The sequence below is a fragment of the Scyliorhinus canicula genome, chromosome 27 (assembly GCF_902713615.1).
Source record: "Scyliorhinus canicula chromosome 27, sScyCan1.1, whole genome shotgun sequence".
NCBI lineage: Eukaryota > Metazoa > Chordata > Chondrichthyes > Carcharhiniformes > Scyliorhinidae > Scyliorhinus > Scyliorhinus canicula.
The window spans coordinates 11,265,511-11,279,891 of NC_052172.1; the positions used below are offsets into that span (position 1 = coordinate 11,265,511).

At 52.5% G+C, this 14,381-nt stretch overlaps 1 pseudogene; it reads left to right on the plus strand.

Annotated features, from left to right (window-relative positions):
* Window positions 1–8,573, plus strand: part of LOC119957868 — a 44,803-nt pseudogene extending 36,230 nt beyond the window's left edge.
* Window positions 8,574–14,381: the final 5,808 nt, after the last annotated feature.

The window sequence follows — 14,381 nt, forward strand, 5'->3', positions numbered from 1 at the left end:
CACATCCCACCCCTGTCACCAACGCCCAATCCAGCACATCCCACTCCCGCCAACAACGTCCAATCCAGCACATCCCACTCCCTGTCAACAACGCCCAATCCAGCACACCCCACTCCTGTCACCAACGCCCAATCCAGCACATCCCACCCCCTGCCAACAACGCCCAATCCAGCACATCCCACTACCTGTCAACAACGCCCAATCCAGCACATCCCACCCCTGTCAACAACGCCCAATCCAGCACATCCCACCCCTGCCAACAACGCCCAATCCAGCACATCCCACCCCCTGTCAACAACGCCCAATCCAGCACATCCCACCCCTGTCAACAACGCCCAATCCAGCACATCCCACTCCTACCAACAACGCCCAATCCAGCACATCCCACCCCTGTCAACAACACCCAATCCAGCACATCCCACCCCCTGCCAACAACACCCAATCCAGCACATCCCACTCCTGTCAACAAAGCCCAATCCAGCATATCCCACCCCTGCCAACAACGCCCAATCCAGCACATCCCACCCCTGCCAACAACACCCAATCCAGCACATCCCACCCCTGCCAACAACACCCAATCCAGCATATCCCACCCCTGCCAACAACACCCAATCCAGCATATCCCACCCCTGCCAACAACACCCAATCCAGCACATCCCACCCCTGCCAACAACGCCCAATCCAGCACATCCCACCCCTGCCAACAACACCCAATCCACCATATCCCACCCCTGCCAACAACGCCCAATCCAGCACATCCCACCCCCTGCCAACAACGCCCAATCCAGCACATCCCACCCCTGTCAACAACACCCAATCCAGCACATCCCACTCCTGTCAACAAAGCCCAATCCAGCATATCCCACCCCTGCCAACAACGCCCAATCCAGCACATTCCACCCCTGTCAACAACGCCTAATCCAGCACATCCCACCCCTGCCAACAACGCCCAATCCAGCACATCCCACCCCTGCCAACAACGTCCAATCCAGCACATCCCGCCCCTGTCAACAACGCCCAATCCAGCACATCCCACCCCGTCAACAAAGCCCAATCCAGCACATCCCACCCCCGTCAACAGCCCCCAATCCAGCACATCCCGCCCCTGTCAACAACGCCCAATCCAGCACATCCCACCCCCTATCAACAACGCCCAATCCAGCATATCCCATTCCTGTCACCAACGCCCAATCCAGCACATCCCACCCCCTGTCAACAACGCCCAATCCATCACATCCCACCCCCTGTCAACAACGCCCAATCCAGCACATCCCACTCCTGTCACCAACGCCCAATCCAGCACATCCCACCCCCTGTCACCAACGCCCAATCCAGCACATCCCACCCCCTGTCAACAACGCCCAACCCAGCACATCCCACCCCTGTCAACAATGCCCAATCCAGCACATCCCACCCCCTGTCAACAACGCCCAATCCAGCACATCCCACTCCTGTCACCAACGCCCAATCCAGCACATCCCACCCCCTGTCACCAACGCCCAATCCAGCACATCCCACCCCCTGTCAACAACGCCCAATCCAGCACATCCCACCCCCTGTCAACAACGCCCAATCCAGCACATCCCACTCCTGTCACCAACGCCCAATCCAGCACATCCCACCCCCTGTCAACAACGCCCAATCCAGCACATCCCACCCCTGTCACCAACGCCCAATCCAGCACATCCCACCCCCTGTCAACAACGCCCAATCCAGCACATCCCACCCCTGTCACCAACGCCCAATCCAGCACATCCCACCCGTCACCAACACCCAATCCAGCACATCCCACCCCTGTCAACAACACCCAATCCAGCACATCCCACCCGTCACCAACACCCAATCCAGCACATCCCACCCCCTGCCAACAACGCCCAATCCAGCACATCCCACCCCTGCCAACAACGCCCAATCCAGCACATCCCACTCCCTGTCAACAACGCCCAATCCAGCACATCCCACCCCCTGTCAACAACGCCCAATCCAGCACATCCCACCCCTGTCAACAACGCCCAATCCAGCACATCCCACCCCTGTCACCAACGCCCAATCCAGCACATCCCACCCCCTGTCAACAACGCCCAATCCAGCACATCCCACCCCCTGTCAACAACGCTCAATCCAGCACATCCCACCCCTGTCAATAATGCCCAATCCAGCACATCCCACTCCTGTCAACAAAGCCCAATCCAGCACATCCCACCCCTGCCAACAACGCCCAATCCAGCACATCCCACCCCCTGTCAACAATGCCCAATCCAGCACATCCCACTCCTGTCATCAACGCCCAATCCAGCACATCCCACCCCTGCCAACAACGCCCAATCCAGCACATCCCACCCCCTGTCAACAATGCCCAATCCAGCACATCCCACCCCCTGTCAACAACGCCCAATCCAGCACATCCCACTCCTGTCAACAACGCCCAATCCAGCACATCCCACCCCGTCAACAACGCCCAATCCAGCACATCCCACCCCGTCAACAATGCCCAATCCAGCACATCCCACCCCTGTCAACAACGCCCAATCCAGCACATCCCACTCCTGTCACCAACGCCCAATCCAGCACATCCCACCCCTGTCAACAAAGCCCAATCCAGCACATCCCACCCCCTGTCAACAATGCCCAATCCAGCACATCCCACCCCCTGTCACCAACGCCCAATCCAGCACATCCCACTCCTGTCAACAAAGCCCAATCCAGCACATCCCACCCCTGCCAACAACGCCCAATCCAGCACATCCCACCCCTGCCAACAACGCCCAATCCAGCACATACCACTCCTGTCAACAACGCCCAATCCAGCACATCCCACCCCTGCCAACAACGTCCAATCCAGCACATCCCACCCCGTCAACAAAGCCCAATCCAGCACATCCCACCCCTGCCAACAAAGCCCAATCCAGCACATCCCACCCCTGTCAACAAAGCCCAATCCAGCACATCCCACCCCCTGTCAACAACGCCCAATCCAGCACATCCCACCCCTGCCAACAAAGCCTTATCCGGCACATCCCACCCCTGCCAACAGCCCCCAATCCAGCACATCCCACCCCTACCAACAAAGCCCAATCCAGCACATCCCACCCCATCAACAAAGCCCAATCCAGCACATCCCACCCCTGTCACCAAAGCCCATTCCAGCACAACGCCCAATCCTGCAGTCTTGCCCCCCCACCCCCCACCCTACCCCTGATCTTGCATCGTCCGGTGTCCTTCCCAACACTGATGACAATTGTACTTTTTCAGAAAAAATTCAAAGTGAGATTGACCAGGTGATTGGGTCTGAACGCACGCCCACTGTTGCCGATCAAAAGACGATGCCTTACACCAACGCAGCCATCTGTGAGGTCCAGCGATATTCCAACATTATCCCGTTAAACCTCCCACACACCGTGACGAGGGACACCGAGTTCAGGGGATTTCTCATTCCAAAGGTAACAAGGCCAATTTCTTTCCATTCTGGTTTCCCGTTGACGCGCCGTTCCTGCCGCCATCTGTTTCTGCGGCCTCGTGCTCACAAGCCAGCGAATGAGATTTTGGTGAATTCTGTCATCAATTGCACGGCCCATAGAGAAGTGTGACAAATCCAGTGAGACAGCAGCAGTGCAATAATCCCAATGGGATAGCCCCACTGTGACAAATCCAGTGAGATTCCCCGCTGTACTAACTCCAGTGGCTCTCTGCGGCACATCAATTAAGAGCAGTGGAGATCACCCTGCTGCCCTGGGCAATCGTGTTGATCCCTTGAGGCGATGATGACCACGTTCATCATCTGAGGTGTTTGGTGGGGTTCCCGTGGCTCTATCGGCCGACTTGTGCCCGGAAGGTTCTGCTGCAAATTGGACAGGATACCACGGACGATTGAGTTTTGGATGTTACGGGCTGCGTATTTCCTCCCCTTGCATTTTCTCTCTGCCTCGGATACGCGAGTGCTTTCTAGTAAGGCCGTATTTTGTTTTTCATTTGGTCGAGCCAAGTGCAGCCATCCTGGGCGAGTTTCTCCCAGGACATGAAGTCGATATCAAAACTCCAAAGTGAAGTCTTCAGAGTCCCTGTCGCTCTTCCGTTGACCTCCAGGAAAGTGCAGCCAAGACTCAAGGCCTGGCCTGTCCCTGACCACCCGGGGAGCCTCCAGGCATGGCCATCACTGGGGACAGCAGGGTAGCATGGTGGTTAGCATAAATGCTTCACAGCTCCAGGGTCCCAGGTTCGATTCCCGGCTTGGGTCACTGTCTGTGCGGAGTCTGCACGTCCTCCCCGTGTGTGCGTGGGTTTCCTCCGGGTGCTCCGGTTTCCTCCCACAAGTCCAAAGATGTGCGGGTTAGGTGAATTGGCCATGCTAAATTGCCCGTAGTGTCCTAAAAAGTAAGGTTAAGGGGGGGGGTTGTTGGGTTACGGGTATAGTGTGGATATGTGGGTTTGAGTAGGGTGATCATTGCTCGGCACAACATCGAGGGCCGAAGGGCCTGTTCTGTGCTGTACTGTTCTATTCTATTCTATCACGCCTGGTCTTCGCTTGTGGAGGCCAGTGATAATCCGTGCCCGGGTGAGGCCTAGCCGATGTGGTTGGTGACTACCGGAAGCCGGGAATATGCGGCCTCAAATGGGCGGTGCCTACTCAGATGAGCTCTAAGGATCATTTAAACATGATTATCTGGATGATGCCCATCGAGGGCCTGATCCAGATCACACCAGGCAGAGCGAGTTGGGTGACTTGCAATCAGCTTCACACCCGGCACGAAACCGGTTATGGGCCTGTCCTGCGATACACCCGGCGCAATGGGATCGATGCCCGGCACAACACGGTGGGAAAATCACACCCATTGTGAACGATGCTGTAAAATTTCCAAATTTACCTTTTTCTGTAAAGGCCCAAACCATGACCCATGTCCCAAGAAGGCATGAACAAGGCGAGTGCTCCATGGATCTTAAAGCCCCTTGTGCTGTTCTTTTTCTTCAGGGAATGATTGTGATCCCTGTCCTGGCATCTGTTTTGTACGATTCCAGTTGTTGGGAGAGTCCGGAGACCTTCAGCCCCGATCGCTTTCTGGATGAGAAAGGACAATTGAAGGAAAATGAAGCTTTCATGCCATTTTCAGCAGGTTTGGGCAATATTTATATCTTGTGTGTCGTTAATTTAACTTGCGAAGGTGAGGTGAAGGGACCAAGGCAAAATGGAAAAGTCTAAGGAGTAAGGCTGAGACAATGGAAGAAGCACTGGTTCATCCACTCCAAATTGGGATTTTCAACAAAAGTCAAGGCTTGAGGCCTTCAGAAAGAATCTGAAAGATTTACTGACATTGGGGGAAGTCCAGAGAAGGTTCACTGGGTTGATCCCGGGTGTGGAGGGATTTTCTTATGAAGAGAGGTTGAGTAGGTTGGGCCTGTGCTCATTGGAGTTTAGAAGAATGAGAGGCGACCTTATTGAGACATATCGGATTCTCAGGGGGTTTGACAGGGTCGATGCTGAGAGGTTGTTTCCCCTTGTGGGAGAGTCTGGGACCAGAGGACAGAATCTCAGTGTGAGGGGGTCGCCCCATTTCAGACAGAGATGAGGAGGAATTTCTTCCTCAGAGAGAAGTGAATCTGTGGAATTCTTTACCGCAGAGAGCTGTCGAGGCTGGGCCGTTAAGTACGTTCGAGGCTGAGATAGATTTTCAATCAGTGAGGGAATCGAGGGTAATGGGGATAAGGCAGGAAAGTGGAGTTGAGAATTACCATATCAGGATCGGAATTCTCCAGCTGTTCCCACCAGCAGCGCATCCTCTCCCACAGATATCCTGGCAGCCTGGGATGGCTTCAATGGGAAATTCCATTGACAAGTGGCGGGATCAGGAAGTCCAACCACCGAGAAACACGCAGATGGAGGGCCGGAGATTCCCGCTCCAGACCGGTCACGAACGGCAGAGCAGGCTCGATGGGCCAAATGTCCTTCTTCTGCTCCCGTGTCTTATAATAATAATAATAATAATAATAATCGCTTATTGTCACGAGTAGGCTTCAATGACGTTCCTGTGAAAAGCCCCTAGTCGCCACATTCCGGCGCCTGTTCGGGGAGGCCGGCAGGGGAATTGAACCCGCGCTGCTGGCCTCGTTCTGCATTACAAGCCAGCTGTTTAGCCCACTGTGCTAAACCTACCCCGATGGCTGCGACGGACGGTTTCCAAAATGTTTCAGGTGATTTAAGGAGTTGACAGGATCGATGGGAGAGAAAATGTGTTCCCCCTGGTGGAGGGGGAAGGTGGGGGTCCAGAACAAGGAGGCAAAGCCTTAAAGTTCGAGCCAGGCCATTCAAAGGCGATGTGAGGATGATGCATCCTCACATCGCCTTTGAATGGCCTGGCTCGAACTTTAAGGCTTTGCCTCCTTGTTCTGGGCCCCCACTGTTCACACAAACGGGAGTGGAATCCTCAAAAAACCCTCCCCCGAGAAACTCTCAGGGCTTTGAGGAAGGATTGAAAATTTCAAAACTGCGATTGATTGATTTTTGTGAGTCGAGGGTGTTGAGGTTCCGACGTAAGTAAATGGGGTGAAGACATTGATCGGTCATAGATTTAACTGAACGGTGGAACAGGCTGCAGGGCTGAATGGCCTTCTCATGCCCCCGTATCTGAGGCAGTCTGGAGCTCAGGAAGAACAGGGGAAAATACAAAATGACGCAGCCTCCCTTCTTCCTCCTCGCTGTTTCCTCGTCTGTAAAATAATTTTCCTGCTTTTTAAAAAAGAAAAAATCAATCTTGCAGAGCAGAGCTAGTGACTGAAGCAGAGGCGAGAGGCCCGGCTTTTACCTCCCAGTGGGTTGCCAGCTGTGGGGAAACCATGGCAACGGGTTTGTGTGGCCACCAGGCCCTGGCAAAATGTCTGAATCCCACTGCTCGTTTTCCCCAAGGTCGTGGGGGATGGGATGGAAAAACTGCCCGGCAACACGAGGTGGCCAGTGGATTTGGGATCTGGGGCCACACTCACGCTCGGGGAGTGAGGTGGAGGGCGGGGGGCTGGGGGGGAGGCGACTGGGAGGGGCGGTAAGAATCCAGAACAGGGAAGGCTCAAAACGTTCTAATGGGGCCAATGAGAAGCCCTCCTGGACCTCCTTACTCCAACGACGGAGAGACCCTTCTCCTTATCAGAGTCACCCGGTGCTGACCCCAGGGTGGCCCGAACGGAAATACTGGGGTTCTGTCGTGTGAGGAGAGACTAAGTCGGTTAAGATTAGATTCGTTGAGGGCGGCACGGTGGCGCAGTGGTTAGCATTGCTGCCTACGGCGCTGAGGACCCGGGTTCGAATCCCGGCCCTGGGTCACTGTCCGTGTGGAGTTTGCGCGTTCTCCCCGTGTCTGCGTGGGTTTCACCCCCCACAACCCAAAGATGTGCAGGGTAGGCGGATTGGCTACGCTAAATTGCCCCTGAATTGGAAAAAATAATTGGGTACCCTAAATTTGTAAAAAAAAAGAGAAAATAAGATTATATTCGTTGGGGTTCAGAAGAGAGGGGGGGTCTCATAGAAAATTCTAACAGGATTAGACAGGGTAGATTCAGAAAGAATGTCCTTGATAGTGGTGGAGTTCAGAACTAGGGGTGGTAGTTTGAGGATAAGGGACCTTTTAGGGCGGGGGGGGTGGTGGGACGGTTGTGATGATAGGCAGGCTGAACAACCAGTGGTGGGAGTGTTGGGTGTGGGGCCATTGCCAGGCAACGAATGGCATGAGAGTGGGGGAGCTTGTTGGTGGTCAGAGCAATTAGTGCCTTGTTCTCCCCATGTCTGCGTGGGTTTCTTCCCGGTGCTCCGGTTTCCTCCCACAGTCCAAAGATGTGCAGGTTAGGTGGGAAGGGGGTGTGGGCCTGGGTGGGTGTCCTTACGGAGTGTCGGGGTAGCCTTGATGGACTGAATGGCCTCCCTCCGCACTGTAGGGATTCTGTGATTCTGTGCCCCCCCAGGCCAGCTAAGACATGTTCTGGCGACTCTCCGTTACTCTGTCGTTGTGGGGCCAGTTCCTGACACCCCTGGAGTTACTTCTCTGTCTCTTACAGGGAACCGTATGTGCATTGGTGAGAAGGTGGCCCAGATGCAGCTGTTCCTGTTTCTCACAGCCCTGCTGCAGAGCTTCACCTTGAGATCTCCGACGGACCCTCACGCCATCGATATCAGCCCACTGTCCAGTGGCTTCTCGACCCTGCATCGGCCATACCAATTGTATTGTGTCCCTCGCAAATCAGCGTGAAACACAGCCAGAGGAACAGCCAAGCCACGTGAGCAGTGAGTGGCCAAAGTGGACCTCACAACTTTGTGATACAACAAATTAATTGAAATTTATTAACTTTTTGACAAATAATTTGTTCCTGGTTGTGGGTGATTGGAAGTACCAATTCCCTCAATGTCCTGAGGGTGTAGAAAATCAAATTTACGGCCTGGAATCGGTAAGGACTCAGCAAGTTCGCTTCCCTTGAAGGACTAATTGGGTTTATTGACAAACCAACAGTATTCACACAATAATATCACTGAAAGAAACTTCCACCCTTGACGTATTTTTGAGTGAATGAAAGGATATTAAAGATCATTTTAAAGTTTACACGGTGACGTGGTGGACCCTGAGATATGTCAACGGGGTCAGTGCATACCTGAGGTGCCCCCCACCACCGAAAGGCCTCTCTCCCCCCACAATGCAACATAGGGACATCCTCCTATCCACTACAGGAATAAAAGGTCACCCCTCTGCTCACATTAGGGTGACCCAAACAATCTCCCCAGTGATCCCACCAGAGCCCCATTAGTCACCCCCATCAGAGCCCCGATCGGACACCCCCATCAGACCCCCCCCCATCAGTCACCTCTATCAGACACTGTGCCAGACGTCCCATCAGACTCTCTTGTCAGAGACCCCCCATCAGAAACCTCATTAGGCCCCCCATTAGAGACCCATATCAGAGACCCATATCAGAGACCCATATCAGAGACCCCCATCAGAGACCCCCATCAGTCACCCCTACCTGAAAGCTGACGGGCAGTCCAAGCAGTACAGTGAAAGATCACGTCATTTTCACTTGGGGCAGCACGGTAGCATGGTGGTTAGCATAAATGCTTCACAGCTACAGGGTCCCAGGTTCGATTCCCGGCTGGGTCACTGTCTGTGCGGAGTCTGCACGTCCTCCCCGTGTGTGCGTGGGTTTCCTCCGGGTGCTCCGGTTTCCTCCCACAGTCCAAAGATGTGAGGGTTAGGTGGATTGGCCATGCTAAATTGCCCGTAGTGTCCTAAAAAGTAAGGTTAAGGGGGGGGTTGGGTTATGGGTATAGGGTGGATACGTGGGATTGAGTAGGGTGATCATTGCTCGGCACAACATCGAGGGCTGAAGGGCCTGTTCTGTGCTGTACTGTTCTATGTTCTATGTACCCTTCTGCTGCCTCAGACAAAAGTGTTTAAAGCAGCAGCTGTTACAAGTGTCAGAGGCTTCTCCGAAAGCCAAGTAATTTCAAAAGGGCTTCAAATCCCTTGACAGCCTTTGAAATGCAAAACTCCCATTCAATTTCACACAGCAATACATTTCAGCGATTAACAGCCTCTCACCACAACAAAAGCAGTTAAGTGCTTTCCGTTGTGAATAAGGGGAAGTGAAACAACTTAATAAAAGCAAATTACTGTGGATGCTGGAATCTGAAACAAAAGAGAAAATGCTGGAAAATCTCAGCAGGTCTGGCAGCATCTGTAGGGCCGTTTGGGTCCTACTAATCATTTGGGTCACCCTAATATGAGCAGAGGAGTGACCAGCGTCCGACAGATGCTGCCAGACCTGTTGGGATTTTCCAGCATTTTCCCTCCAGTGAAACAACTTAGCTCCTTTTGCTGTGGTGAAGAGCTGTCAATCATAGCAGGAGCGTTTATAAACATTGTGGTTCGCATCAAAGTAGGATAATGCAGATGCATTCAAGCATGAAGGAAAAGATAGAAAAACATTCATGCTCAAAAAGAGATGAAACCATCTCCCTGTAAACCAGGAATGTACAGCATAGCATGCAATCGCTAACTCGTCTACCCTGGGGAAATAGGCCACGGCCTGCCCACTAGACCCAAGGAACATCAAACCTCCTTCAAACACGGTGAATGGGAAATGTCAGGTGTTAACAAACATGCTCAACTTAATAATCACCACTTCCAATGGACCAGCTCCAGACTTACCTCATCCATCCCACTTCGGCATACAAGAGCTGGCAGGGAGGCCATGGAGATCTCCCAACAACACTGTCCCCCAAGAGAGCGACCTTCTCATCGGTGACATCGGTTTACCCTTGCTCAAGAAACATATTACCATCCATTCTGCTCAATTGGCCAATTATTAGCAAGAATGCCGCTCCTCCAGTTGATGGGTAAATTATTATATCTGAAATGCTGAGGCCTGCCAGATCGTCCCAAGGACATTTTATAAGGTTACAACTGCAAATTTTACACGATGCAGGAATCACCTCACGCGATGGAGGAGTATTGTTAATGGCTGATTGAAGAAGGTGCCAGGCTGGGACCTGGAGCAGCTCACACCTCCCACTATAGAGTGCCTAATGTTCCCTGATGTGCGTTACTGGGCCCCATGTACACCAGAGCCAGGTTACCTGATCTGGCCTGATGCAGCTATCAATAGAAATGTTGGCCTGAGTGCCTGCTGGTCTTGGAGGGAAAATCAGGTTTGGATGGTTGTCTCATGATCTCATGGATTACCCATTGCCCCAAATTGGGGTGGGGTGGGGGGGGGGGGGGAGAAGTGGAACTTATCAAGCCCCTACCTGCACACTCCAGTCACAGCTTCCCTGCTCAGCCCATATAAAAAGGTCAGTGCACGGTAGCACTGGCGGCACAGTGGTTAGCACTGTTGCTTCACTGCTCCCGGGTCCCAGGTTCGATTCCCGGCTTGGGTGACTGTGCAGAGTCTGCACGTTCTCCCTGTGTCTGCGCGGGTTTCCTCCGGGCGCTCCGGTTTCCTCCCACAAGTCCCGAAAGACGTGCTTGTTAGGTGAATTGGACATTCCGAATTCTCCCTCAGTGTACCCGAACAGGCGCCGGACTGTGGCGACTAGGAGCTTTTCACAGTAACTTCATTGCAGTGTTAATGTAAGTCTACTTGTAACACTAGTAAGGATTATTGGATTATTATAAGAAGGCAGGGCCTGGGTTCTGGCCCACTTCCCCTTCCACCCTCCACCACCCATCCCCATACCAAATACACCCTACAACAGCACTTAAGGTGAAACGTGGCAATAGCCTCTTATGAGAGGAGGCCTTTGATAAGATGGACAAATGATGTGGAGATGCCGGCACTGGACTGGGGACAACACCAGGTTAAAGTCCAACAGGTTAATTTGGAATCACGAGATTTCAGAGCGAAGCTCCTTCCTCAGGTAGATAAAGACCAGGAAAGGCTTCCGCAGCACTCACACTGAGACAGTCAAGTGCAGAAGCCTCAATCCAGAGGCTCAGCCATCGCTGAGTGGGTGCACCGGGTAATTGTTACATTCTGGGATCTTGCTGTGTGAACAATGTCGGCCGCAATTCCTTTTACAAAGAACGATGAACAAAGAACAAAGAAAAGAACAGCACAAGAACGGGCCCTTCGGTCCTCCAAGCCAGCGCTGACCATGCTGCCCGTCTAAACTAAAATCTTCTACACTTCCGGGGTCTGTTTCCCTCTATTCCCATCCTATTCATCAAGTATTTGTCAAGACGCCCCTTAAACATCACTATAGTCCCTGCTTCCACTACCTCCGCCGGAAGCGAGTTCCAGGCACCCACTACCCTCTGTGTGAAAAACTTGCCTCGTACATCTCCTCTAAACTTTGCCCCTCACACCTGAAACCTATGCCCCCTAGTAATTGACTCCTCTACCCTGGGAAAAAGCCTCTGACTATCCACTCTGTCTATGCCCCTCATAATTTTGTGGACCTCTATCAGGTCGCCCCTCAACCTCCAACGTTCCAGTGAGAACTTTATTCAACCTCTGCTCATAGTTAATGCCCTCCATACCAGGCAACATCCTGGTAAATCTCTTCTGCACCCTCTCTAAAGCCTGCACATCCTTTACAGCTCTCGACACAGATGAGGGGAGACAGAGAGGGAGAAAGGCGGACAGGTAGGGGCAGCGTTTCCCTGTCAGTTGTAAACATGTGTCCGGCGGTTTGACCGACTGCCCCGGATTGTTCAGGACTGCCCCGCGTTGGAGGTATTGGCCCGCGACCCGGGCTGCTCGCTGTCTGTCCCGTACGTTTGATCCACGATTTTCGCATGGGCCGTACCCCACCCGTCTGTCACGGGCTCGTCAGAACATCACTATCTCCCCCTCCCCCCCCACCCCACCCCCACAAGCTCAGCAAAACCCCGCCCCGATTGTACAGTCTGCCGTGGCAAAATGTTCTTCAGCTTTCCCTCCCCCCTCCACGGGTTGGTCACCCTGTTACAGCATCAGCTGGTTAATTGCCATCAAACTTTTTGCAAAGTTTCAGCAGACCTCTGGAAATACTTTTGCTTTTTAAAAACCAGCTGTGAATTCAGCACCTTATTCCACCCCCCCTCCCCCTCCCCCCCCCACCCCCCACCACCCCGCCAGCAAATCAGAAATTGTATAAAATTGCTCCTGATAGGACAGCACGGAGGCACAGTGGTTAGCACTGCTGCCTCACGGCGCCGAGGTCCCGGGTTCGATCTCAGCCCCGGGTCACTGTCCGTGTGGAGTTTGCACATTCTCCCCGTGTTTGCGTGGGTTTCACCCCCACAACCCAAAAATGTGCAGGGTAGGCAGATTGGCCACGCTAAATTGCACCTTAATTAGAAAAAATGAATTGGGTACCCTAAATTTATATATTTTTTAAATTGCTCGTGGTAAATCTACAACATAATAAATGTTGAGTGTTCTCCCCCATCCAGTGGAAGCAGGTGGTTACTGCAGCAACCGTTTGATTGAATAAACTGTGAAGATCAGGAATAAGGGGGTGGAGAGGGGGGAGGGGTTCAGGAGCTGCCGTTGTCTGCCTAGAGTAGAAAAGGCCCAGAGGAAATGAGGTAGATGTGTGCAAGGGAAGCACGGTGGCACAGTGGTCAGCACTGCTGCCTCACGGTGCTGAGGTCCCAGGTTCGATCCCAGTTCTGGGTCACTGTCCGTGTGGAGTTTGCACATTCTCCCCGTGTTTGCGTGTGTTTGCCCCCCCCCCCCACCAAAGATGTGCAGGATAGGTGGATTGGCCACTCTAAACTGCCCGTTAATTGGAAAGAAAATAATTCGGTACCCTAAATTTAACAAAAAAAAGGTAGAGGTGTTTAAAATCATGAAGAAGAAATAAAGAGAAACAGTCTCCAATGCCCGAAGAAGCAATAATCCAAAAGCTCACACCTAAGCTGGTTGGCAAAAGACCCACGGGAGACACAGGGAAGAATGTTTTAAGGCATAAATTGTGAGGATTTCAAATGTACTGCACTGACAGGGAGGTGGTTTCAGATTCAAGAGTAGCCTTCAGAAGAGAATTGGATAAATATTTGATTGAGAAAATATTGTGCGTGCAGAGGGAAAGGTGGGGGAGTGTTCTCACTGGAGTGCTCTTTGAGCCGGTATAGAATTTAATTTTCTTCGTTCTCTTTGGACACATATATGAACGGGCGGGGAACAGAGGGAAGTAGATCCTTGGAAAATAGGCGACAGGTTTAGATCAAGGATCTGGATCGGCGCAGGCTGGGAGGGCCGAAGGGCCTGTTCCTGTGCTGTAATTTTCTTTGTTCTCTTTAGACTCGAAAGGCCAAGTGGCCTCATTCTCTGTTGCACGGTTCTGCCGTTCGATTACTAGTCGTTTGGAACGAGTGTTGCTGGGAAAAAGGACATGCTGTCGAAGCTTTTCACTTTGCATTCATCAGGACAGTCCAAAGTTACCAAACTGTAACTGGCAGAGAGCGGGGGGGGGGGGGGGGGGGGGGGGGGTGCAACAATTTACTCTGCGTGTGAAGAGCGTGCTGATTGGCTGGCTAGTGCACTCTGATTGGTGGAGACGTTGCCAAGGGGAACGCAGCCTAGAACAGTTAACTGCCAAGCTTCGCTTCAAATTCAAATCGGGCAGATAGACTCTGATTGGTCAAGGCATTGCCCTGGGGAATGAACCAGGGATTGGCTGTTCCCCACGCTTTTGTTCAGTTGGAAAAGGTGCCAAAGTTGCACACATTTTCCTTCTGTCTGCAAAGGCCCTGTGACTGAATATATGTGGTTTCTAGCCACGTTACAGCTGGTAATTTCCTGTGATCTAACCTGATGAGTGCAAGGTGAAAAGCTTTGATAACCTGTCTCTTTTTTTCCCCAAGCAATATTCTACTGGCATCAATCTCTCTCTGCTTTTGATTTTCATTAGAAACTGTGACACC